Source organism: Camelus bactrianus, chromosome 7 (assembly GCF_048773025.1).
Source record: "Camelus bactrianus isolate YW-2024 breed Bactrian camel chromosome 7, ASM4877302v1, whole genome shotgun sequence".
NCBI lineage: Eukaryota > Metazoa > Chordata > Mammalia > Artiodactyla > Camelidae > Camelus > Camelus bactrianus.
The window spans coordinates 56,658,305-56,684,999 of record NC_133545.1 but is presented as its reverse complement, the minus strand read 5'-3'; positions in this window follow the sequence as shown (position 1 = coordinate 56,684,999).

Genomic DNA, 26,695 nt, shown 5'->3' with positions numbered 1-26,695 from the left:
AACTGGGAAACTGTTTTTTTTTTTTTTTTTTTTTTTTGGTTTTGGTTTTATTTTAAAATAGGCTACACCTTACTGAAGTGTTTGCATGTGCGTGTGCGTGTGTGTGTGTGCGGTATGTTTCCTCTGTAAGACTCCCACAGTGAGATGCAAAACCCATGTGCCCAACCATTTAAGTGATTTCTTTAATAATACAGGAAGAATAATTCCTGAATTAGGATATTCTTAGCACATTGTTCCATGGCGTACATTATAAATGTAAAGCAGGCACCAGCACTGTCTCTCCACAGGGAGAATTTATGACATGGTACTATTATAAACCCAAGGATTTTACAGTGTTTCGTTTTATGGTCTGCTCTGCCTAAAATGACCTAAGGCATAATTTTCCTCCCACTGATAGACGCCATCTACAAAGTGCCACTGCTATTGCAGGGCTGGGCTGAACCAGTAAGGAAATAATTCTCACCTTTATGTCTTTTGCTTCTAAGCCCAGGTGGTAATGAAAGGGTGTACATCAGTGAAAGGTTATTCATTAAGTGCCCTTAAGCATGTTTATAAGTACAGGGAACCAGAAAGACTCATTCTAAGAACAGTTCTGACTGCAACTTTTGGTCCTTTGAAGCAATTACCAGAGGTGGTCTCGGTGAATGCTCCCAGAACAAGTGAATTGTCTAAGGGGAAAAAAAAGTGAGTTTCTAAAGTAGCTTTTATAGCCTATGTGGTCCCTGAAGCCATTAAAGCACATCATCACACATGAGGCCAAGTGCCTGCTTATCTCCTCCAAATACACTTCATCTGTATTTCACCTTGGTAATACATATTAAAAAGAGCTCCAGGGAGAGTGTGCATGAATTTCGAAGAACTGGCTTACATCTGCTTATGAACAAAATAAACCACTGGTGATACAGTCAGTGTATTTCAATTCAGTCAATGTATTTGAGTTTTAATTCAGTCGGTATAAATAATAGGTCAAGATTCATGCATCTTTAGTTGGGTCAGATAATCATTATCATATGACTAAGCACTGCAGCTCTCCTGTGTTTAACCACATGCAAGCAAGATATTAACTGCAAGTTAATCCCACCAATAAACTGGAGCCACCCCAATTCTCACTTCACTAGTTCTTCTCATGTTTCTCATGTGTTGTATTTGTTTTAATGTTTTACCTATTTGTCTCTGGTTGTATTTAGCTCACCTTTTAAAAAAAAATTTAGCAGTGTGTTGTGCTCACATATAAATAATCCCACTGGCTTATTATGGTCTCCAAGATAAGGACTGTGCCTTCTTTGCAGAACCTGACAATGCCGTGGGAAGGGTTATTACATACAGTCTAGGAGCAAAAGCCATATTGAAAGCAGTTGCCTTAAATCTCATGTAGAGTGAAAGTCGTACCCATAGAAGTAAAAATTTGGAAAGTTTTGCCTGAATTGATTACTTAATTTGGCCCCACAAGTAGTAATGGCAGATAAAAAAGGAAGTTTCCTTTAAGCAAACAATATTTTTCCATAGTCCATATGTGCTTAAAGGTATGCTTGATACATGCAATTGGCTCTGGCTGGAACTTACTTTTACCACTTGAAAAAGAGGTGAATAGAAATGTATTGCTCACTTTATTTGTACGTTGTTGAAAAGTGGAGGCCAGTGTGTAAAAGCTAGTACTTCAGCTGTTCAGGTGTCAACCAGCAGATGCGTACCAGGTCTGCAGTCAGCTGTGAGGAATTTAAGAGAGCTGCCTCTCCAGGAGAGAGCAGAGAGAGAAACACCTCCCCGGATAGAGCACAGTCTGACACATGACCCAGGGGGAATAAAACTTTCCTTTTCATTTTTATTTTCTCTAAGATATGACTAGGCATTCATGAACTTAAAATTGAATTCTAAATAACAGAACAGAAAATAAGCATTGTATTTCACTCATCCTCTGGATAAGAGGGTTTAAAAAGGCCCATTCTCCCCAGCACCAAGTTAGCTGGGCATACTCAGCCTCTCAGCACCATTATGATGAAGTCAAAGTTTAATCAGATTTTTCAGCTCAAATTGAGAAAAACTGTTCTGGCAGGCTGTCCTCTCTACCAGCATGTTGACTGATATAATAAAAATTCACAAGTTGTCCTCAACTATTTTCTTATCCTAGCTCATCCATAGGTCCTGCTTGCTTTTGAGTCACCTTATCAACTGGACCACCCAAAAAAGAAGCTGGAAAGAATAATTCTTAGCTCTGATAAATCATACTCTTCTGATAAGCTCAGAAGAATGCATCAGTATTATTCTACTCTCATCCAATGCCAGTTCTCATCTATCCTAGAACACTAGCAACAGTAAGTCTCTCTGGGGAGTCATATACCACACTGAGTAAACTCTCAGACTCTGGAAGAGGCAAACTGGCCTTCCATTACATATCTACCTGTTTGGTTTTATGTAGAAGGAGAATACTATGTATCTCACAAGACAATACAAGTATTAACTGAGATACAAGTGTTCGACATGTGGAGGGCAGTCAGCAGATATTCATTCTTCTAATTGTATTACCGTAATGTAAAAAATATGAAAATTCTTATTAGACTCTGTGCTTTTATACAACAGAGACAGTGATGTATTTATTGCTATGTGGCAAGCTGTTACTTTGTTCTTGTTATCGCTTTGTCTTGGCAATAAGAAATCTGATTTATAACTGGGTATGTTTGAAACTAAGTATCCAGCCTTGCTTATTTTTAAGTACGGCTGGTGAATTGTATGTGGAAGTGTCAAAAGACACTATGAGAAATTATGCTTAGAAGGACATAACCTTCTTCATTCTTTCCCCTCATCCTCTTGCTTGGAGTTTTGACATAATGGCTGGTGCTCTAGCCACAATTTCAGATCATGAGGAGGAGCTGATGCAGATTAGTGAACTGCAAGAGTCCACGACAACTCTGTCGAGAGGCCATGCAAGCCCTGAATTGCTTAATTACAAATTCACTTTATATAATGGAAAAATAAATTTTAATATTACTTATTATGTGATGGAGAAGTGAACATCTGTCTAAGTCACTCTTATTTTGTTCTTTTTGTTATTCCATTATATGCAAATTTAATCCTAAAGATTACCCTATACATTCCCATATTACCCTTTCCTGGGAATGATTAGTCTTTACCGGAACCTGGTAGACATGCAATAATAAATTTTAGAAGAAAAAAATATCTGGAACTATTAGTGAATTTTGAGAATCTTTCAAAATTAAAATAAGTAAACTTGTTAAAAGTTTATTTTAGGAAAATGGTATTTTTGTTCTTTTAAAATAGTAGTATTTGCTAATTGTAGATTTAAAAAGAACTGGGCAAAACAAAAAACAATCAACCATAAGCCTATCATATTTTTAATATATATTTATTGATTTTCTCTGTTTGCTCATCTTCTTTAGAGATGTGTGTCTGACCAGGATTAGAAATTGAGTCATGTTTTGTTAGAGATCACAAAGGTACTTGTTCAATATTGTTCAACCAGATGAAGGGACAAGAAACCATATTAAATTTACTTTAGGATTTTTCTTCCAAATTAGATACTCAATAGTACTTAGAGAATAGAAAAAGAATGTTAAGCAGATGCAGTTTTCATGTGAAATTTTACTTATATTTCTAAAAGTTAATTCTCCTTGCTTGCTATGATAGCTCCAAATTAGCTAGGACAGTAAACCCGTCTTGAACTGGCCTTCTAAAGAACTATTTGCCAAGGCTATTAATTACTTAAAATGCTTTCCATGAAAAGTAGAAGTGAAAAGTCCTGATGTGGAAGCCCAGCACCAGTCGAGATGTTCCAAAGGTCCACGCACCAACTGCCCTGAATTTATCCTTCACCTAAACTCCATGAAGTATACTGGTTCCTTTCTACTTTTCGCCAGGAAAACTTTCACTTTACACATAGAAAATCACAAGGTTCGTATTATATTTGGCAGAAATTTTCCAAAATTTCTGACATATAGTTTAAAACTTTCCCAAGTTATCATTTGGATAAAGATCTTTCCCTGTTATACCATTTGATGTCAGTTTCATAGTACCTTTGAAACTCTGTAGAAAAGGACTTCCCTCAGTCTTCATCTTGTCAACTCTTACTCATACTTCAAGTCTAGTTTAAATGTAAAATCCTCAGGCAGTCCTTTTCCAACCTAACAATTTGAGTTAATTTCCTCCATTCCCCACTTCCATTGTACTTCATAGTTTTATTTGATATAACTCATCATTGTTTACTAATTTATCTAATTGTGCATCTTCCCAGGAGAATGTACTTTACATGAAGGCATGGGCCAGGTAAACTGTTTACTACTATATCCTAAGTGTAGTAATTTACTGAGCAGAGTACCTGGCATTATAGAAAGTCCACTATAAATATTTACTCAATGGCTAATTAAATTGATACATGTCAATGAATTTGATATAGTGAGTACATTTAAAAATGGACTCAGGCGATCTTCTGTTAAATGAAAAAATTCAACTGACTAAATTTTAAAGATCTAATTGGCTTAAATGAATGATTCATGAACCAGGCAGCATCCCATCTTGCAAGTAGAAAGGAGCTCTGAGGAGCTGTACAAAATGGAAGGTGTTCACAGGCAGAAGGAAAAAGGGATGAAGAAAGAGAAAATTATCTCATCTCTCATCTTCCTTCGGTTTAATACCTACAAATCTGGAAAATTACACAGCATACCTGTGGCCACACAGCAAAGTCACAGGGCAGGGAGTGAGGGTCGGGGGGAAGCCCAGAGGGCCTGGGGTTCTACTTTTATTGGGGTTAAAGGTGAGGACTTAGGATTTAATGGGTTCACTCTTCATTGGTGAATTTAAAACTCAAGAAGATAAAAAGCAAACTGCCCAAATGGTCAGTTATTAAAATCAACAGATCTTTAAAGCAAAAGGAGGAGGGGTGAGGAACCACCTGGCTCTTTATCTAGGTGTGGCTGGCAATGCGCTTATTGGAGATAGTCATCTCTGAAGTGGATGCCTTGGCAATCAAAATTCAGGTCAGGCACTTGCGCTACAAAAAGAAAGGCCAACTTTCAGGGCTGACACTTATGTAAGTGGACGTATATAAGAAGCATTAGGTGATTAAAGGGCAAAATCAGGCCTTTGGATACATGAATCAGATGATGGATAAACAGTAATCCTAATTGCCAATATTCTTAATATAAATGTGTACTAAACACTTGACATGTTTTATCACACTTAAACATCGTATCAACTTTCTCAAAGTAATGGTTCTATTCACATATTGTAGATGTGGGAAAGTCTCAGAGAAATGAGCAACTTGCCTCAAGTCAGACAACTCTTGAGAACTGGCACCAGGATTTAAATTAGGGTCTAAATGGAAGGTATTTCCACTTCACCCAAACCACAGCAATAATACATATACGTGATTCTATTCCAATTAAATATATGTTACACAATCTTAAGACTAGATGAAGGTTTGAAATATCATATTCTCTTAAGTGATTAAAGGCAAAGACGTTGAAGCCAAATTACCCAGGTTCAAAGGCTAGCTCCACAACTCCCTGACTCTGCCACTGTGGATAAATAACTTAATCTCTTAGTCCCTCAGGTAATCAATCTCTTAGAAGTGGGTAACAGAAAGCACCTAATTCAAAGCGTTTCCCAGGATTTGCTCCTCTTTGACATAAAGTTAACTGAATACCCTTGTGGTGTAAATTCCTGAATAAGAAGTTGAATTCACCTAGAATATAACAAATTGGAAATCTAGAATTATCTATCTGAAATCTGTTACTGTAAATTAAAGACACCATAAAGTTACCAAATATTTCTGACCTACTAAAGTTCTTGGTCACATCTAGACTTGCTATCAGTAATCGACATGTCAGAAGTTCTCTACGCCTTCGAGATTAAGTTACTATTAACCCCCCTCATTCCAAAGGTTCTTTTACCTCCACGCAACTCAGATTGCAGTGTCCCCAAACACATTGGTATAAAAACCAGAGTGACTGAAACCTCTGTATAAAATGTATAAGAGTCTAATATCAAATTTAGTGAATTTTAACTGATGTTATGTTGATTATACAGGAAATAGAAAATTACCCATAATTCATTTGCTTCAGAAGTAAAGTATCATTTTCAATGGTTGCACCAAACTATTGAATAATACTAGTTCAGAAATTATTTGGTTCTCTTTTTTACAAAGTTTCTTCTCAAAAACTCTACTTAAGAACTCTGACACAGAATTTTAGTTCCTGTGGTGACTTTCTTAGCAACACAAACAGGCATAAAATACACATAGATTCAGCTGCCCAAGGCTGCACCAGCTTCAATCAATTTTCACCCAAATATACTTTTTACGATGTCTAGAAGAACCATATAGCCTTATTATATGCCAAACTCACTCCCTGTAAACATCTTTCATGTGTTTTGTTATTGTATAAGAATAGCCAAAGGTGATAGATAATATATGATAAAATATAAATTACAATATAAGCAATATATAATGTATAAAACATATATAAATTTTTCTCCTGTCACTGACAGTCTTATTAATTCAACCAACAGAATCAAATCCTTACACTACATTTTACTTAATTTCTCATTTATCTCTTATAGTTTCTCATAAGTCTTGCCAATTTTTCTGTGAAGTGTCAGTGGTGCTTATCCTTTTCTTTTCACTGCTGCCACTACCAAACTTGTCCAAAACCATATCAACTCATGCCTGGACATTTACAATAAACCAGCTAGCTGCATTCCCTAAATCCAGGTCAAATTGCCGTATTTCCCACTCTAAGCGATTCTTGCACGTCACTAACAAAGCTAATGGTCTCCCCAATACTGAAATTATTTATAATTTTAAAAATCTTTGAAAGTTTACTTGTTTAAAAAAATTTTCAAGTGCTTGATTTCTTAAACATGTACCAATTATTTTTGAACATATGTAACTGATGCTTTAGATGCAAAAAGACAGCAATGTCAGTCAAGCTGGCATCAGAGAGTAGACACCTCTCTCTCTCACATGTGCCTCTGCAGAATTTCCTCCTTAAAGGTATCTGTTTACCAGATTGGCAGATGCTCTTGTCAATTCCTCTCTAGTACTGACCATGTCTCTGGGTGATCTTTAAGCACTACTGTGGAAACAACTGACTTGGGATGAGCAGAGTGAAAATAAGATTTAAGAAAAGATAACATGTGGGGAGTGAACTGACAATACTGATTGACCTCCAGCTTTCTTATTATACCTGGATAACACATTAAAGTATAAATAGCTATTTCCCCCCATTTTGTTGCTTATTTCATGCCATTATAAACAGTATTATCAGGATGAAAGTGTTAGTGATGTCAATTTTCAGCATTTTTGGGGTGGGGTTTTTTTTTGGTTTTGGAGTTTGTTTGTTTGTTTGGTCTTGAAAGGCAATTTCCTAAAGCTCATAGCTTCCTGAGCTATAAGTTAAGAACAGTTCATTTGAGACCAAGTTTTAGTATCAACTGGTAGTTAGAATTTGTAAGAATTACTATTTATGTTTTAGTTATTTCTAGACAAAAAGGTTTTGTCTATTTTTGTATTTCTGTGTTGATCCTTCAACTGCTTTCAAAACTTACTTATTCAGTTTGAAGTTTAGTTTCAAAGATTTAATACGCAACATAGTGGAGAGACTCAGCAAAGCCCCATGTGGTCCCCATCTCCTAGTATTTAAGTCTTTTTGTTGCCCCTTCCCCTTGAGTATAGATAGGACCTGTGATTTGCTTCTAAACAAAAGAATACAGTAAAGGCGATTGGATGTGTCACTTCAGACTTAAAAGAGTTGCTCCTGATGCTTTCCTTGCTGGTTTGCGAAGTTAGCAGCCATGGTGGGATATCCTGCATGACTTGGAATTGTGAATAATTCTAGCAACCACAAGCAGTCTCTGAGAACTACAGGAGACTTCTAGGCACTCAGCTGGCTCCCAGCCAAAGGCAAGAAGTTTGGGGCCTTCACAACCACAGCAACAAAGAATTGAATTCTATCAAAAACTTGAGCAAGCCTGGAAGTAGATTCTTCCCCAGCCAAGCCTCCAGATGAGAATGCAGTCCAGCTGACCTCTTGATTGCAACCTTATAGAGGACCCAACAAAGCTGTGCCCAAGAGTGCTGACTTACAGAATCTGTGAGATCATAAATATGTGCTGTTTTGAGCTGCTAAGTGAGTGGTACATTTTACACAGTAAGAGAAAATTAATAAAACACAAAGATTTCTTGATTTTTTCCCCTAGTCTTCTATATGTTAGCATTTGGTGTCCACCAGCCATCCAGTTGTTCAAATCATCATTTTCCTTATCCTGAACATCTAGTCTGGAACAAAGAAGATTTCAGCTCTACCTGAAACATATATTCCATTTCTGTCCCTTTCTCATTGTTTCTACTTCGACTGCCACACTTCTAGCCTAAGCCACTATTATCTTACTATGACACCATCTTTTAACTGGTTTCTTTTGTTGCACTCTTGCACCTTTTCAATCCTTTTTCCACATCCAAGTCAGAAAGATGTATTTTTAAAAGTGACTCGAGTTGTGTCATTTCCCAACGTAGATCCTCTAATGACTCCTTCTCCTTATATTTTTAATTATAACAATAAAAAAACCCTTAAAACTAGTATTGTCTACATATCCTGAACACTGCCTTCAATTGTTACGGCATCTCATACCACTTTCCTGCTCATTCATTAAGCTCCAACTACTGGCTGTTTCTGTTCCTCAAGAAAATCCAGTTTGTTGCTATGTTAGAGCTAACAGTGATTGCATTTTGTTCTCATCCTAGTCTCAGTTCAAAGGTTATCTTTTCAGTGTACTCTTCCCTATACAGTCTTATGGCACATACTATGGCCTGAAATTATGTTAATTATTATTCTGTTTACAAGTTTACTGTCTGCCTCTCCTACCAGAATATAACCTCCCATGAGCAGGGATCTCCTCACTCTTAAGCATCACTGGTTTTTCACACCCACTGCATTACCCGATACATTTTGGGAATATAAATGGCATTTAAGTGTACGAAGGAATCGGTAATTTTATAAACCTTATTTTTTTTTCATATTCTTCAAGAGACAACAATGAAACAGAGTGGTTCAGTTTGAAAATGGATGGGCTATCAGAGCTCCAGCTATCCAGAAGAAAGTTTGAAAACGACTGGCTTACACAATTTTAAAAATAAACCTTGGCCTGGGTTCCACAGAAAGTGGTTCTTGAGGCAAGAATTCAAACAGCTGATGCTTTATTTAGGAAATGCAAACCCAGGGCAGCCAGAATGAGGATTAAAAAAAATGAAGGAAGAAAAATGTAAAGTGATGCAAAGTGATGCATGACTACATTGGCTACTGGTTCAAAAATAACCATGAGGAAACACAGTGGATCACCATATGCATCCACTTAACACATGAGAACTATCAATAGGCTACAGGAACAAATCATGACTTGGGAAATCCATGGAAAAGAAAAGAAGAAAGAATATATCTCCTGGATGCCCCACTGTTCCCTCTATCCTAGTGGTCGAAGTTCACCTCATGAGTATTCACCTCCCTTATCCCTCTGGATGGTGTCGTCAAGATCCTTTCTGCCTCTTAGCCATGGTAGGTATCCTGTCCTGTAGTGTAGCATTTTATGCCAGCCTGGAAACTGTGCTTGCGACTGGTCAGCCCAATAAAGTAGCAGCAGCCAAAGGGAAGGGCCTGACACTCCCAGGGTTGACTGGCCCCAGTGGTAGAAGGTCAGCATATCTGGGACGTAGGGAAGACCAAGAGAAACTGAGATGGCACCAAAAGATTTATGAATGATGTAGAATCTTACATCTTAAAAAACTGCTCTTCTTAACACATCATAATGAATTGACTTCCTGAGCAGAGGTTATTTTGCAATTTGATTTGTTATGAGTACATCTTCATTCATCACCTCTTTTCCATTTCAAATCATTCTCCCTGTATTGCCATCCTTAGTTAATCACATCACTACAATCATACAACTGTCTTCTCAAAAATCTGATGGAAACTGGATCTCATCCCCTCTCCAATGTGTGACTGACTCCTAACAATTCTGTCATTTATGGATCTCTCAAATTTGCCCCTGCCAATATCCTTAATCTCTTCCATAGCTGGCTCATCTTTTACTTTAAGACAATGATTTCTTATGTTATGAACTGAAGTGTGTCCCAAAAAGATAAACTGAAGTCCTAACTCCCACTACCTGTGATTGTGACCTTATTTGGTAATAGGTTATTTACGTATTTAGTAAAGGGAAGGCTAAGTCATTTGGGATTAAGTGTGCCCTAATTCAGTATGACTGGTGTTCTTATAAGAAGAGAAGAGATACAAAACTGCACAGGGAGAAGCCATGACCAGGGAAGCAGAGATTAGAATAACACAGCTGCAAGCCAAGGAATGCCCAGGAGGGACATTCACCTCCAGGAACTAGTGGGAAACAAAGAGCAATCCTCCACTAGAGCCTTCAGGGAGAGTATGATCCTGCTGACACCTTGATCCTGGACCTCTAGTCTCCAGAACACATTTCTGTTGTCTTAAGCCACCAAGTTTGTGATACTTTGTTCCTGCAGCTCTAGGAAACCAAGACCCTGACTGAACTCGGGACCTTCAGAGTTTTTGCACTCATGATCATTTACCCTCCTCAGCGGCTACAGTCTCAGAAGCTCTTTGCCATCTGATTCCTTGCCTACATCTGGAATCTGAAGCCCTGCAATGACACTACGTATAGGTGAAGCATGTGAAATGGGAAGACTTGAGCTTTGACTGAAAGGGTTTGTACTCAGAAAAATAATCACATAAACATAGTCACAAGCCTTGTTTATTCCTCTCTTATTTTTTCTTGGTTAAAAATTTTAAAGAGTTCAAATCAAACTACCACTAGCCACAGTTATGAAAAGCATGAATACACCCTGCTGCATAAATAAACAATCATGTAATATAAAAAGAAAAAAAACACAAAAAACATAAGATAATGTAGAAGACTAGAGCATACTATTGTAATGAAATGTAATTTTTAAAAAATTCTGATGTATAAGTAGTATGCATAATTGCTATTTTGCATGTTGTAATCGTCAATAATGGCAAACACTGGTTTTAAATGAATTATAATTAGTAACCAGTAAGTTATGAAATTTATCTATGTATATAATGATATTGGTACTGGGTTACAAAAGATTAAAAGCAGCTCTTCCTGCCCCTGAGACCCTTACATTCCAAAGGAAACATTTCAAATCATTCTCCAGCTGAGAATGATAATGATTTTTTTAAATTCCAGGAATTCTACAACTTCCTATTGATTACTAAAAGTTACAAATCCAATTTATATCCTATCCCATGTTAAAGATGAGGTTGAACTGAAATCACAAATGTGGAGTAAAAATTTCCATAAACATAATCATGTGTAATATTTATAATTATTTAATGGTTTACTATATGTATCATAACCTAGTGATAATTTTTTTTTAAACCCCTGTCCCCTTTGATTCTAGTTTGAGCATTTCAAAAACTGCAAAAGGTTTTTTTGGCTTTCAATGTGAAAAAGTTTAAGTAAATATAAAAGGTGGCAGAGAATAATGTGATGTCCATGATTGTGGCTTGAAGGAAAAAAAAATCCAGGCTTAAACCCTGGTTCTGCTGACTTCAACTGAATGAACCAGGGGAAGACACTTCATTTATTTAATTAAGAGTTTCTTCATGTGCTTAGTGATAATGATAATAAATGAGTCTCTGTCTTACAGTGTCATGGTCATTATAAGGAATAAAAAAAAGGTAATATATAAGCAGTAATTATAATTTTATTATTAATACTTAAAAGTCTACTAGGATATAAGCACCTGGAGAGCAGAGATGGTAGCACAATTCCACTTAGAATACTATACAGAGACCAACAATGTCAGTATCACTTGGGTCCCCCTCAGACTTACTGGAGCAGAATTTCTGTGTGAGACTGAAGAATCTATTTTAACAAAGTTGCCACTTAATTTCTATGCACACTTAATTCTGAGAAACACTGCTCTGGTCTGCTCTGTGCTACATTTCCAGTGTCCAGAATTAACAGTGGGCAATAAACTAGAGATTAATCAATATTGGTGTAACCATTCAATTACTAATACTAATAATTAATAATACTCTTACTATTGAGAAACAACTTATGATGAGAGACAATCAATAATTGTCTTTAGTCTTTTGCAGGTAACAGCAAAAATAAGGAACCAAAATCATATTTGCAGTTATTTTACATTTTTGGAAATTTCCTTTGGAATGACAGTAATAGTGGTGTCTACAGCATAGGGCAGTTGTGAACATGTTGGGTAATACATGTAAAACATTTAGCAAAAAAATCCTAGCATTACATTGTAAGCACTCAAAAATAACATCTCCTATCATGTTTTGGTGGTCTTTTTTCCCTGAGCTATTAGAGACATGTATGTATAGAACCCTAATAAAAAGATTTCATTTTGCAAGGAAGAAACAGAATACTGCCTATTCCTTTTTTGGTCTGATTTCCCCTTTTCAAGTTAACATAGAGTACTGCAATTGAAACAAAAACAAAAACAAAAACCTTTCATCATATTAAATGATAGGATGGCTTAAGCTGCATTTATATTCTTTTATTGTACTATATGGGAGAGTTAAAAGTAAAGCGTAATAATCACCTAGCAAACTACTACTGCAGCTCCCCTGATCTCAGAGATTTTTTTGAACACAGTATATGTAGAAATGGAATCTTTGGAAAGAAAAGTCTTATAGAAGTTTAAATGAAGTATAATCATGAAAATGAAGAATAAGTCATCCATTTTATAAGCATCAGATTGTGTCAGCTAATTATTACATCTGTAATGAAACATGTTCATTAGCAAAGCATGAGACTTTGAGTCTGTTTTCCATTGGTCATCAGTAAGATGCAGAAATGCATTTGATTTCCCACTGAAATAAGAAACAGGATATTGTGCAGTTACACCTGAAGCTATAAAAATGGTGAGAAGCTTCTTGTAGCTTAAAAAAGTTTTCCCCTGGGAAATACACTTTCAAAAAGCTTCAAAGAATGTTAAAGATTTTCAAATAAGCTGTAAATGGACATCTGCAGTCCATGCTGTACTTCAATAAGATGGGAATGGTTGTCATGTCAAATCTCTACAGGCTGTCTTTGCTCATGTTTTCCTGGTTAAGAAATTCCACTCAAGCAGAATGAAACCTAATCTTTAATATTACATTCTGTAGAACAGGCCCCAGTGACACGTAAGAGTATCTTATCACTAGATCTCAATGGATTTGGTTTAAAACAGCTTCTTTTCTACAAGACAGATATCACATGGGAGTTCTCTTCAAGAGAAAGAGCCCATCTCCTCTTCATAGAACAACCCGAGAAATGAAAAGCTGTTCAAAATAATCACAAAAAGCAAGCAAGGATATTATCATCACAAAATGCTTCCTGTCATATGCAAGCCCCCAAATCCGTATTGATCTGAGAACAAAATATATATCTGAAATATGTCCTACTCTATTTCATATTGTAACTACCAAGCCATAAAACTCGTAAGCCACCAAAAATGAATAAGTTTGTTGTAAGTGCAATTTACCAAAATATACAGATTGACATATATATACATATAGCTATATATAACACCCTATAAAATTCAACAAGCTATATAATTAAAATCAAGTAGTATAATATAAAATAAAACCAATGTTGACCCCAACCATAATAATTGAATTAATAAATGAGTCTGATTAATTTATAATATGATTTCTATTTACTTATTTGTCATTTGTTTTCTATTTTACTTCTCCTGGAAACCAAAGTGGCAGTTGTTAAGTCTGGAGAGAAAATATAATTTCTTCTTTGACCCAAAGAAAATAGATGTAAACTTGATATTAAATATAACTTAATCCCCAAATTACTGACTATATGCAGCAGTTATGTCTCACCAAAAATTTTAAATCTGAGTATAAACTGTTTTGGCTTTTATTAACATTAATTAAGAATAGTATTTTTTAAAATGTGGATTTGCATATCTTGAAATATTATGTGACAATGGTTAATTAAAATAGATCTTTCGGCTTAAGTATCTCTCTTTTGAGGAATACCGTATCTCCATAGAGAAATAAAATGAAAATTTTATAATTAAACTGTTTATTGTAATGCCTGTCAACTTAAAAAACAAAGAATTTAAATTACCTAATTTACTTTGGTTCTTGAACGTGCTCTCAATATTGATTGTATGAATGAGATACTTCAAAACTTTTTTAAAAGTGTGTTTAACAAATACTTACACAGTATGTACTATGTACTAGGTATACTGAATTCCAAGCACTTTGAAAATATTACCTTGTTTAACCTTCAAAACAACTCATGAGGTCGACGTTACTGTAATCCCCATTTCTGATTAAGGAAACAAAGGCACCAAGTGGCTAAATACGCTGCCCAAGGTCACAAAGTCATGGAGCTGGTGTGAGCCCAGGCTGTCTGCTGCCAGGGTGTGTGTCCTTAACCACTGTGTTAGCTGACACGTGTGGCCCTTAACAGCAACTCATTTATTAAAATGAAATTTTCTTGAAGAATGCACTGTAATCAAATGAGATAGAATTTAGGGATTTTTCAGATATATTTTGTCCAGTTGACACTTTTTTTTTTTTTAAATAAAAGCATAATATCATCTGTCTGAATCCAAAAGGATCAGAAACCTCAGGGGAAAAACCAAAGTGTTCGTAACAATTCAAATTCAAGTTTACGGAAAGATGTAGAAGTTCTATCAATACAGAAACAGAGGACTACTTTCCACATAAAGAACACAGGCCTCAGTTCTCATGGGTTCCAATTTGAGATTTGTGACCTAAATAATATGAATTTTGAAGTGAAAATCTATGTGGACTGTCAACTAGATTGTAATATAAAACACTAGGGAATATAGATGTACCTTTAAAACATTCCTTTTAAGGACTAGTAACTGATCATAATGAACAGAGGCCCAAATGACTGTCTGAGGCACGAGAATGAGGCTTTTTATGCTGACAGAGAAACCTGAGAAAAGTGTGAATTAAACACCATTATTTGGGGAAGGGGGCATTTTGTATTTATTATTTTGTTTTGTGAATCCTCTAAATAGAAATGAATAGCTGAAGTCATACATCAGGGAGAATGTAGGAAAGGATTGTTCAACTCAAATTTTCAGTAGGTGGTGAGAGGAGAGGTGTGGGTGAGGTGAGGACTGGGTGAGATGTCTACATCACATGGCCAGCGCTCAGCTCTGAGTGATGACTGCCACTGATTAGTGGGAACCCAGAATTAGGAGAACTTCAAATTTCAAGAGAAGTTGAAAAGCCAATGTGTACTAAAAATGTCCCAAATTTTAAATGGTGGTTATAGACTAGTTGGTGACTTCCTGGGAAGGAAGACTCTTAGAAACCCCTTACTGGGTATTTGCTGTGTGCATAGAATTAAGGGAAGGTACGGGAGAATAAAGATCAATGATGAGAGAAGTAAAGGATAACAAAGAAGAGAAGTGTCTTAAGGGCAGGAGAAAGGACTATTTCCAAGCAGGACCAGTTTGCTGTGTAAAAAGAGAGAAGAAATCTTGTAGGTCCCTGTCAGAAATGTCAACTCACTGGATTTGAAAATTAGAAAGTTCCCAGCAAGAGTGCATATTCAGTAGAGAAACTATACAGCAGCCAGACTGTGAAACCAAAATTCTTAAACTCATGGTCTACAGCCTGAAATTATAGGCAAAGTAGATTCTTTATTGAGTAATGAATGAAAGAATGAAATAAGAGTACTCCCAAGAGAAAGGTGAGGGCCAGCTTGAGGAGACATCTCCTGTGTGTATAAGTAACTTAGAAGGAGCCAAAGGAAAGAAAGGGACTGACAACAAAAGAGAGGAATGAATGTACAGAGAAATTGTCTCAGAAGACACAGAGAGATGAAACCTCCATCACAGAACGTGGGTTAGCTTTGAGAAGTCACCAGAGAAGGAGTAAGCTTGACTGACTATGCATGATATTCTTTCCTACTCTATTGCTAACTCCCTAAGAGCAAAGCATGTCTGTCTTATGCACTCCACTCCAGATTTTCAAGTGGCAGGCACAATGATGGATCCAGGATTGAATGCTGGTGGGAATGATTACTTGAATTTATTTAAGGTCACTTAAAATTTTATAGCTGGAACACCAAGCAAGCAGGGCGGCGCTTACAGATGAGGCTGTAAGTGAGTGGATGGTCCTTTCCAAAGCCTCCGTTACACAGAGTCATACAGGCACTTCTTTCCCAAAGTTTGGTCGCGAATTTGCCTTTGTAGAATAAGCAATCTGTGAGGCCACAGTAGCTCCAAAGTACATCATTACCTTTTATAATCCATTAGGCTGCAGGAAGGGTAAAGGGGAAGTACAGAGACAGCATGACATGTCAGCAATCAGGGACAACGCTACTACTGTGTTAAAAAAAAAAAAAAAAAACGCTCACTGAATCACAGTTATATATTTTTGAGGGGTTTTTGCTTTGTGTTATTGGGCTTATTTCTACATTTGGCCCTAATACACTTTCGAACAAAGAACATATGAAAGAGGTTTAAGGGTTCAGCTGAGATTACAAGTCATATCTATTTAGAAGTGCCCATCAGGATGGCTTTATTATTTTCTCTGCCAATTCTGAGAGGCTTTACATCAGACTTTGGATTTACCAAAGCAAACAAAAGCATTAAAAATATAGATGTGAATACAGTTGTAATAGTTGAGCAACTATTGGGAAGAAAACAGAATTCAGAGCAGGCTGATGGATTTGAAAAATAGGAAGCAGTAGAAGAACTTTGGGTTGTAAGACATTAAAGAACAAGTTTAGTAGGTGACACTGACAGAGAGGATATTCCCATTAGATGCCACACTGAGAAAGTAATATTGCTCATGTATTTTTTCCAGGCAGTGTTCTAAAGGCAACAAATGCATTGAATTTTCATGGAATTCCATCAATCATATAATTATTGTTTTTATGTTGTGTTTGGGGTAATAGAGGCTTAGAGAATTGAAATAACTTCTTCCAAAGAACACATTATAAGAAAAATATCAGAGCATGGACTAAATACAAGGCCTATTTGAATCTAGATTTTTAACTCTCAATCGCTTTAATACTGTCTCCTGAATTACAAAGTTTCTAGTTGACAAGAGGTATCCATGTAGAGGGTTGCTAGCCTAGCATGTACAAATGATCTTTGTAGATGAAGGAACCGAGGTTAGAATATCCATGTCGAACATGAGTGGTGGCCAGAATGATGGCAAATGATATGATAAAGGAGATAGTGGTGAGTTACACACCCCAGAACTAAAGAACATGAGCAGTACTGATACAGAAATTTATAGTGACAGATAAACAGAGAGCAGAATAATTGGAAAACAAAAACTTCAGAGTAGAATGTCCATTAAGTAAAGTTGCTAAAATAATGGTTTTGGAAAGTTAAACACTAAACCAAACTCTGTGTTAGCACATCATTTTACTTAACATGAATGTATTATGAAGATTTCTGATGTTTTGTATTAGCGATCTATTGCTATATAATCACACTAGTTTGGCAGCTTAAAATACAATTAATACCTCACACTTTCAGTGGGTCATTTATCTGGGCTCTATTTTACTGGGTTTTCTGTTTCAGGGTCCCTTCAAGGCTGCAATCAAGATCTTATCTGAAATGTCAACTGGGGAAGGATCCATTTCCAAGGTCATATGGTTACTGGCAGGATTCAGTTCTCTGCTGGTTTTAAGACTGAGGACTGCATTTTTGTGCTGGCTATAGGCCGGAAGCTGCCCTCAGGTGTTTCCCTATGAGCCTCCCCATCAAGCAGCTCACAACATGGCCATGCACTTCATCAAAGCCAGCATGGTAAATAAAGAATTTGCTAGGAAGATGTGTCAGAATAGTCCCTTCCTGGAAATAATCTCTCACCATCTTAGCCATATTCTGTTTATTAGAAGCAAGTCACCAGTCCTAACCACACTCAAGGAGAGTGGATATCCAAGGGTATAAATACCAGGAGGTGGGGTTTATTGGGATCCATCAGCCACAGCTTTCTAATAATAATACTCTATTTTGAATGACCTGTCTTCTGCTCACAGAGGGATGAAATGGGTGGGAAAGGAGGGGGGAGGAGGGTAGAGAAAGATCGTATAGGTGAAAAAAGGAAGGGCACAGAATATGATTTCATGACTCCCGATCCATTATTGTTGCCTTCCCTCTAAACCTACACATTTGTAGCAATGAAGGCTATTCTCTCAGGGCAATCTTATTTCTTGTTAACTTGACTCTTGGTTTCCCTTGTAATTTATTTCCTACTTTATTATTGATAAACCGTTTCATTCTCCCCTTCACGATGAGAAATTTTAATCCCATATCAGAAACCCACCAGTTCCTTGGGAAATCACTTTTGATTTACAGTTCACTTTGCTGATTTCATTGATAATTACAACACTAGCTATAAGAATAATTCTCAAAAAAGAAATTATCCAGCAGGTATTCATTATGTCAAACACCTCAGATAAAGAAAGTATTTTGTGTTGTATTGGAATTGCCACAGAAGAGTGAAAGGTGTGAGTCCCAGGAGTACTGTATTTAATATGCTGTGGATTAAAAACAAACAAACGAATAGGTTTTAACACTTGACAGCATCTAAGGCCTCACACTGTTAGCAGTAATTTTACTAGAGAAGAACTGGCTGTGAAGTTAATGAGGCTTGTACTTCAGGACCCTTCACTTGGGCAAGACTCTTCCAAGGCTAGTGTGCTCTCCTCCAGGAACATGGGGTCGGGGGAGGACAGGGATCAAAAGCCCCACCTCTGTGCCAGAGGTACAGACACTGCCCCACCCCAGATGTCTTCAGGCTGCCATCCAGAACGTCCATACCCCCCGGTCCCTAACAGTCATCTGTCTTTGTGGGTCCTCGAGGGGCAAAGTTGGGATTGAGCACCTTTGATCCCAAGAAGAGAGACATGAGTAACAGGGACATCTACACTAAAGTTCCATGTGAAGTGGCCTGTGTGAGGCTTAATCCAGCAGAGGTGAGGATGGGGTCTGCCTGGAGAATGGGGCAGTAGGGAGTAGCCTAAATAAACTCTTCTGTAAGGGTTTGTGAAGTAAAATTCATATTTTATGGCAGGACGAGAAAAATTTAAACATAAAAAACTGTGTCTGTCCTCTGGCCTCCCCTCTCCTGACTTTTGTGCACCATATATCTGTATCACGCATTGACCAAACCTCACCATCAATAGAAATACTGCTCAACCATAAAGAGCAACATTCTCCTAGCACCAACAAGACAGCTCCTTAAAAGATAACATTCCTGGGGGAGGGTATAGTTCAGTGATAGAGCGTGTGCTTAGCATGCATGAAGCCCTGGGTTCAATCCCCAGCACCTCCATTAATAAACAAACAAACAAACAAATAAACCTGATTACCATTCCCACCCCCTCCCAAGAAGGAAAAATAAAAGATAACATTTCTTCCTAATCTTCTAAGGACCACCATGACCCATGACCACTACCACTCTGTACTTGGAGATCCATACTGTGCAGACTGTCTACGTCATCTCACGTACAGCCCTCTGTCTCAAAAACCTATATAACTGTGCTTTGACCTCTAATGGGCAGAACAGTTCTAGGAGCTTTCTTTCTAGGAACAGTTCTAGGAGAGGCTGTTCCCAGGTTATAATCCTCAATTTGACTTAAATAAAACTTTCTATTTCTTTCATAGGCTGACTTAATTTTTCATCAACAGGCTACTGGAAACCAAGTCCATGAAATCAAAAGCATGGAGATCTCCGAGAGACGTCCTCAGGGCAAAAATCATTGCCCAAACGAGTACCTGGACAGCAAGTTATAGATGTGACATCACCAATAAAAAGTTGTGACCCTCAGAGAAACTTTTCTAGGCTATCAGTAACTTTTTTTTCCCAATCAACCACACTTGACTGAATCAACTTTCTATTCTTTATACAGAAAATATTTGATAACTACTGCATATTAAGAGACAAAGGGTATGCAGTCAAGGAGCACAGACGCATTAGGCAGCTAATTAGTAATACACTATTTTTTGAAGGTTGCAATGTTTTTGTTGCCAGTATTTATATTTAAATTTGTTGGGATTTATAATCTGAAACAAAATATTTATGTTTACATCTTCTCTGTTTGTAAATTATTATTTTTTTTTTCCGCAAAGAGAGTCTTCCAAACAGTATAAGCTTCTGTTCACACAAAAGCTGGATCTACCCTAAAAACTAGGAAGTTTTTATGACTATGTTTCTGTGTGTCTATGTTTGTTGGGTACATATATATGTTGTGTGGACATTCCTAGTAAAAATCATTTTAAGATTTTCTTTTTTTCTTCCTTTAAGAGAACCATCTTCTTCCTATAGTTTCTGAATGAATTACACCCTCCTGAAGCAGCTCCTTCGTACTAAAGTGAATCTCTGACGCTCAGATTAGGTTTATTAATTCACAGAGATTTTTCAAGATAATACCCAGTCATGAGGCTCATTTTTAAAACCTGTAAATGAGAAAGGAAAAATTGGCTTGTCGTCTGAGTTCAGGAAAAATTAAGAGGTTCTTTTTATTTCTACCAGGCATTTAGGGAAAATCTCCATAATCCCACTGGCATGAATTGCAAATGTAATCACCAATAAGAAAAAGGTTAAAAAGCTCTGAAGTGTTGGGCCATGCTGCTTTGGCAAAGGCCTCATTGTTCAAAGTAGAATGTGGCTTCTGGTATTCTGTACAAGGGTGAGGAGCAGAGAAACATTCTTAAATCCTGGGTCAGCCTAGCATTAGCTCGGTTACAGCCAATAAAATACGAACTATGATAGATATTATCTTGGAAGAAGAGAAAAGAGTAAAATCTCTTTTCACATCACTGCTTCCTACCTTGCTTTTCTGGATTCTGGCATCTACTCCCAGTAAGGCTCACCAGGGTTTAATTGATGTCTACGGTGTGGATAGAACATAAGGTCTCCCTTAGTAAAATATGTTGTTTATTGTGTTCATGAGAAACACCTTCATAATTCATTAGGCACTTTGGGGAAAAGAAACCATTAACTTAGTCACAAAAGAGGACTCATGCAATCAAATGAGTTTATTTTCACAATGTTTTTTCCTACTTCCAAGATTAGGGACTGAAATTTCTATAATGCCTGAGAACAAAAGTATGTAACAGATTAGAGGTTTATATATAGGGGTGTGTGTGTGTGTATATATATATTATTTCAAAAAATAAACATAAATAACTACTGCCATTTTCATTTTAATTATGATTTAACTTTCATTTGCAAAGGATGGGTGGGACTTGAAAAATAAAGTCCTATTTCCCCAGTCTGGAGAATCAGAGAGATTGAACTTTAGATATAATGGGTTTTAGAATAAATGCAGTATTTCTGGGTTCTTAATAATCTACTTATAAGGCCCACATAAGTTTCTCCAGAGCATGTTAAGTATTTCATTTTTCAGCCTTACCGAAATTCCCAGGAAACACTGAGCATACATCCTTAGATTTAACATTTTACTTTCATTTAGATTACTGTTGATAGTTTTCTTACATAAAAGCCAAAAGGAGAAAACATTTGGAAAGTAAGATTCAGATGGCAAAAGTAAAAGGTCAGTTTATTATTCATTTTAACTGACAACTGGAAGGTTCCTAAGGTTATATTACTCACCTCCCAGGGATGATGCAACAAATAAGGACCAGACTAAGATTCAGTGACTCTTTGAGCTCAACAACACACAGGGGCCCTGCACCGGGGGTTACAACCCAGGAACAGACAAGTCACTCTCACACTTGAGGACTGCTACCCCATCTGCAAAATGAGGTCAGTATTGCTGAAAATTGGGTGGTAAGTTGATTAAATTGATTGTAAAGCTCCCTGGAAACATAAAGGAAATATGTAAATGTTGAAAGGCACAGGTACCAGACTGATGAGTGCGTATAATTTCTGAATAGAAGAGGGAGGAGATATTTTAACCCAAACAGGTGACTGAATGGACTGGCCTGAGCTCACTGCAGTAGAGCCTCAGCCATTAAATAAACAGAGCTTGAAAGAGAAGAGAATCAAGAGTGACAAGGAGAGCGAAAGACAGGAGGAGGTGGGGGGAGGGAGAGGGAGGGGGCTATCCAGGGCTTACAAAACATGTTGAATACTTTAAAGAGTCTAAGTGCTTTGTTCTTTAATTCCTTACTGTACTTATTCTGTTACCCATGAGAGAAACCCATAAATTTTCTCACCTCCAGTATTTTCTTCTAGTTACACTTCTAGTATTAATTCACCCTGCTGTGATCAATCCACTTTTTAAATCTCTTATGTGATACTTATTTTGAATTTAATGATACGCTGCTTTGACATTATGCTTAAGTTGAAAGGTCCATATTATGTTTTGTGCACGAAATAACAGAAAATAAGAATATGAGTATGTGTTTGTCTAGTCTGTCTAGAAAAAAAAAGGATAAACTAGAAAAACTAGAATCTAATTGAGGGGGAGGTTAACAACTCAGTAGTAGACCACATGCTTAGCATGCACAAGGTCCTGGTTTCAATCCCAGTACCTCTATCAAAACAAACAAACAAAAAAACAAACAAACAAACAAAAAACCAAAAAAACAAAAAAACCCCACAGAATCTAATTAAATGCTGATTTATAAGGGATTAGTGGGAACTAGATGAAGGGGATAGGAATAGGAATAAGGCTTTTCTGAGAATACCTTTTAATATAATTTGGTCTTCTGAATGGTATCATTAATTATTAAATGAATACAAATGTATAAAAAAAGGATAGTCAATACAAATAGAAAAAAACGAAATGCTTATCAAACTGAAAAATAATCATTCAATGATAAGAACTGATTCAAGTAACTTTTGAATTCAGTATTCTTACTCTATAGCCTCAATAGTCATAAATACATACATCATATATACACACGTACAGGGAAATCTTACTCTTATTTATTGTAGTTTTTTTGTTGTTAGTAATGAAATGGGTGCCAATTTTTTGGTGTGTATTGTTGAATAGATATAAAAGTATAGACGCTGAAAGGTACCGGAGTTTTCACTTTGGGAGAAGGGAGATACAGATATAGATTGAGGATGGTGGGAAAGAGCCCTGTGTTATTTATTTTGAATTGGAAGTATCAATATGGAGTCATTACATATCTCTATCTATCAGAAGCAATGGTACTTAGTGGTAATGAGCACACCTAGCATGCAAATTTTTTTTTCTCAGTGGCAATCTCTGACGAAAGGAACCTAGGCAGCTTAAAAAACAGCTGATTGAAATTCTGAGTCCTGGAAAGTTCAGGATAAGCCCGGAACAACTTGTTTCATAAAACAAGAAGTGCTCAAAAAATAATGACACTGTCAAAACAGTACTGGTACTGGTTTAAAGGGCTTACACTGGCCAAATTTGGGGCAATGTAAATTATAAATAACCAATAAAAATGGTTTTGGGCATATTGAAATTTACACATATATGTGTGTGTATCAAAATTTAGGAAAATAAGTCTCTAAGGGACAATTACGTACAAGGCTTGCAATATTCTATCTCTCCTCTCTTTCTTCTCTCTGTTCTATCTTTCTGTCCTCTTCTTGGTCTTAAGGATTCTAACCCAAAACAATGTCTCCTAAAATGTTGATGACATTATCATCTCCCCTAGAACTATTTCAAGAAAGAGTTGGGGAGCATATAACACTTAAACTAAAAGTATAAATCTTAAATGGTGAACAATCTAAATTATGCTCCTTAGTCCTTATCTATACCTTTAAAATGACACTAATATGGTAAAACCGAGGTCCACTCAGCTGATGAATATGCCTGTCTTATGTTAACCAAGTTTTAAACGCCACCATGTCCTGAAAAAATTTTTTGTTTTTCAATCTTCCAATTTCTGCTTAGACCATAAGCAAGTTAAGTCCATGGACTACATATGCGAATGTAGAATTAGTCTGGCTTTTTAACTGCTTTCTAATAGATTTTCCCGAACACTATAGTTTTTTTTTTTAGAACAAAACTTAGCTTTCTGTATTTCTAACAAACTTGATTTTTAAAAATAAGTACTATGCTGTGACTAAGATCCTTACAGTCTCAGAAATTGCCTTTCTACAAAGTTTGGAAGTGAGAAGACCTTTGTCTCAAGGGCACTCAGAAAGGGATCTGTTTTAGACCCTAGATGAATAAGATTCAATTCGAGCTGAAAGATCAGCAGTAACAATAGTTTAAGACCACCTAAGTGCTGAAAGGATTTATTTTTAAAAGTTTCTCACAAAAACTACCCAAGGAGGAAAGGGTTGGGGGAAGAGATAAATTAGGAGTTTGAAATTATCAGATATACACTACTATATATAAAACACATAAGCAACAAGGACCTACTGCATAGCCCAGGGAACTGTATTTAATTTCTTTTAATAAGCTACAATGGAAAAGAATTGGAAAATGTGTCTGTGTGTGTGTGTGTATACATATATATATATGTCTGTATATATATATATATAACTGAATCGCTTTGCTGTACACCTGAAACTAACATTGTAAATCAACTACATTTCAATAAAAAATAAAATTAAAGAAAGAAAACTACCCAAGGAAAGAAGGGAGCGTTCCCTGGCCTAAGTGAATAATAGTGAATAGCAAGTGTCTTTGACTCATGGTCTGCAGTGTTTGTAATACAAAATACACTGACGTGAGACCATAGGAAAGCTTAGGTACTTAGCATACAGTGCTGATATATTTACATCATGTACAGACAAAAACTTTTAGTGATTGTCAAGCTACAATGGCATTCATCCAGTAAACGGCCTTGCTGTGGAGTTATCTGAAGCAAAAAGCCTGTTGTACTTTTTTTTTAACCTTGGCAATCTTAAATGAAATATTAATAGGTGAATTCTCTTTACTCATTTTGACTATGTTAATGTATGTGAAATGCTTAGCACGCCTCTCTCCCCCATATGTGTGTGTATATATGTATGTATAGATACACATATATATAAAATATATGGCACATTAATTGTGCTGTTGTGCTATTGTTTAATATCTGCCTCATGTCTGTCTCTTACACTGTAATTTTCATTGCGGTGGATTTCTCCCCATGATTTTATCCTAAACACTTAGCATGGCACCTGGAACACCACAAGGATTCAATAAAATATTTTTTGGCTAATCAACACCCAAAAAAAGCACCCAGAATTCATATTCATTAAATGCTTGTTTTATAGAAATGCTATAAAGCAGTTCTTGTTCTTTTGAGGCTTATCATTTAAAACATAATTTAGATCACATTGCCCATATTATTAGGAATAAGAACTATGACAACTAGCATTTGTCAAGCACTGACTTTTATGCCAGGTACTGTGCTTCATGGTTTAGCTGCATTATCTCATTCAATACTAAACTTAGTCACTTAATGCAATTTTTGAAGCAGGGTTTCCCTGATACCCGAAAGTAAAAGGTTCCAATGAAATCCTTCATAAGCCAAAGTGGTGTAAAGTGGAGACGCAACTACCTTAGGACACATCTTCCTAATGGATGCACCAAAGAAATCAAGACAAAGCACAGGTGCTTACAGACAAATTTCAAACCTATAGTGGCCTGACGCTGAGATGATGGGTGTAATTCCTGGGGAGGGAGCTTGGCAGTGAAACTCTCAATGCCAGGCCATGCGCTGTCTCTGTGAGGGCTCACTGCAAAACAAGCATGAATGGTATTTTCTCTTTCAGCTTTGTTCACGGAAGTGAAAATCCTCTTTGTATTTCTTTCAATTAGCGCAAACAGGTGCGAACATAGGTCAAATGAAGACGGCATAAAGTAAAATTTCAAAAAGCAGGGGAGATCTGTATTCCTACTTTACAGATGAGAAAACTGAGGTTCTGGTAAGTCAGGCTATTGGAAGAGTTCTGTCATGATTTCTGAACCTCAAACTAAACGTATCTCCTACTCCTATTATCAGAAGTGTCTGTGAGGTACTTTCATAATCATCAAAAATACAAAAAAGCAGATTCTAGATCTTAAACTGAAAAGTATGCCCACAGCTTGAAAAGCTTCTTACAGGATACAACTGCACTATGAAAGAGAGCTTTCCTCTGTGAACAGCTTGGAAAGGGGTGTGGAGATGCTATTTGGAAGGGCAAAATCTTCTGAAATAGGGCTGCTGTGTTTGACAGGCTGTTTCCATTGGTTAAGTAAGAAATAGAATATGTAAGAGATAAATGCCACATAGGCAAAATGCTTTAGAAATGCTGTAATCACTGATTTATGGGGGATTTGTGATGCAGCCTTAGAATATGTAGTCACTGAATTATGTGCCAATATGGATGTAGAAAACTAATTACATCTAGATGAAATGGAAAAGCACAATGGATACCTGAAAACTTTTTAGGATTAAGCAAAACTGAGCATGACAACAGAGAAACAGATAAAAAGATTCTGATATTACTTTTGGAGTTTTAAATTTCATTTCTGCTCACTTCAATGGAGGCAAGACATTGGCAAATCAAATATGTCAACATATGACTATTTACAGTTTGACAATGGGGTGGAGAACTAGTGTACAGCACCTACATCTACTTTCCAGATAATCTATAAATCTGATGTCCTCTGTCAGTGCTGGGAACTACTTTAGAGTGTAAATCACAGTTTACTCCAATTAGAAAATAAATAAATTATATCTATATTGTAATCATGCTAGGATAGTAAAATTTTGTTCTATGTGTGCTGTTAATACTGC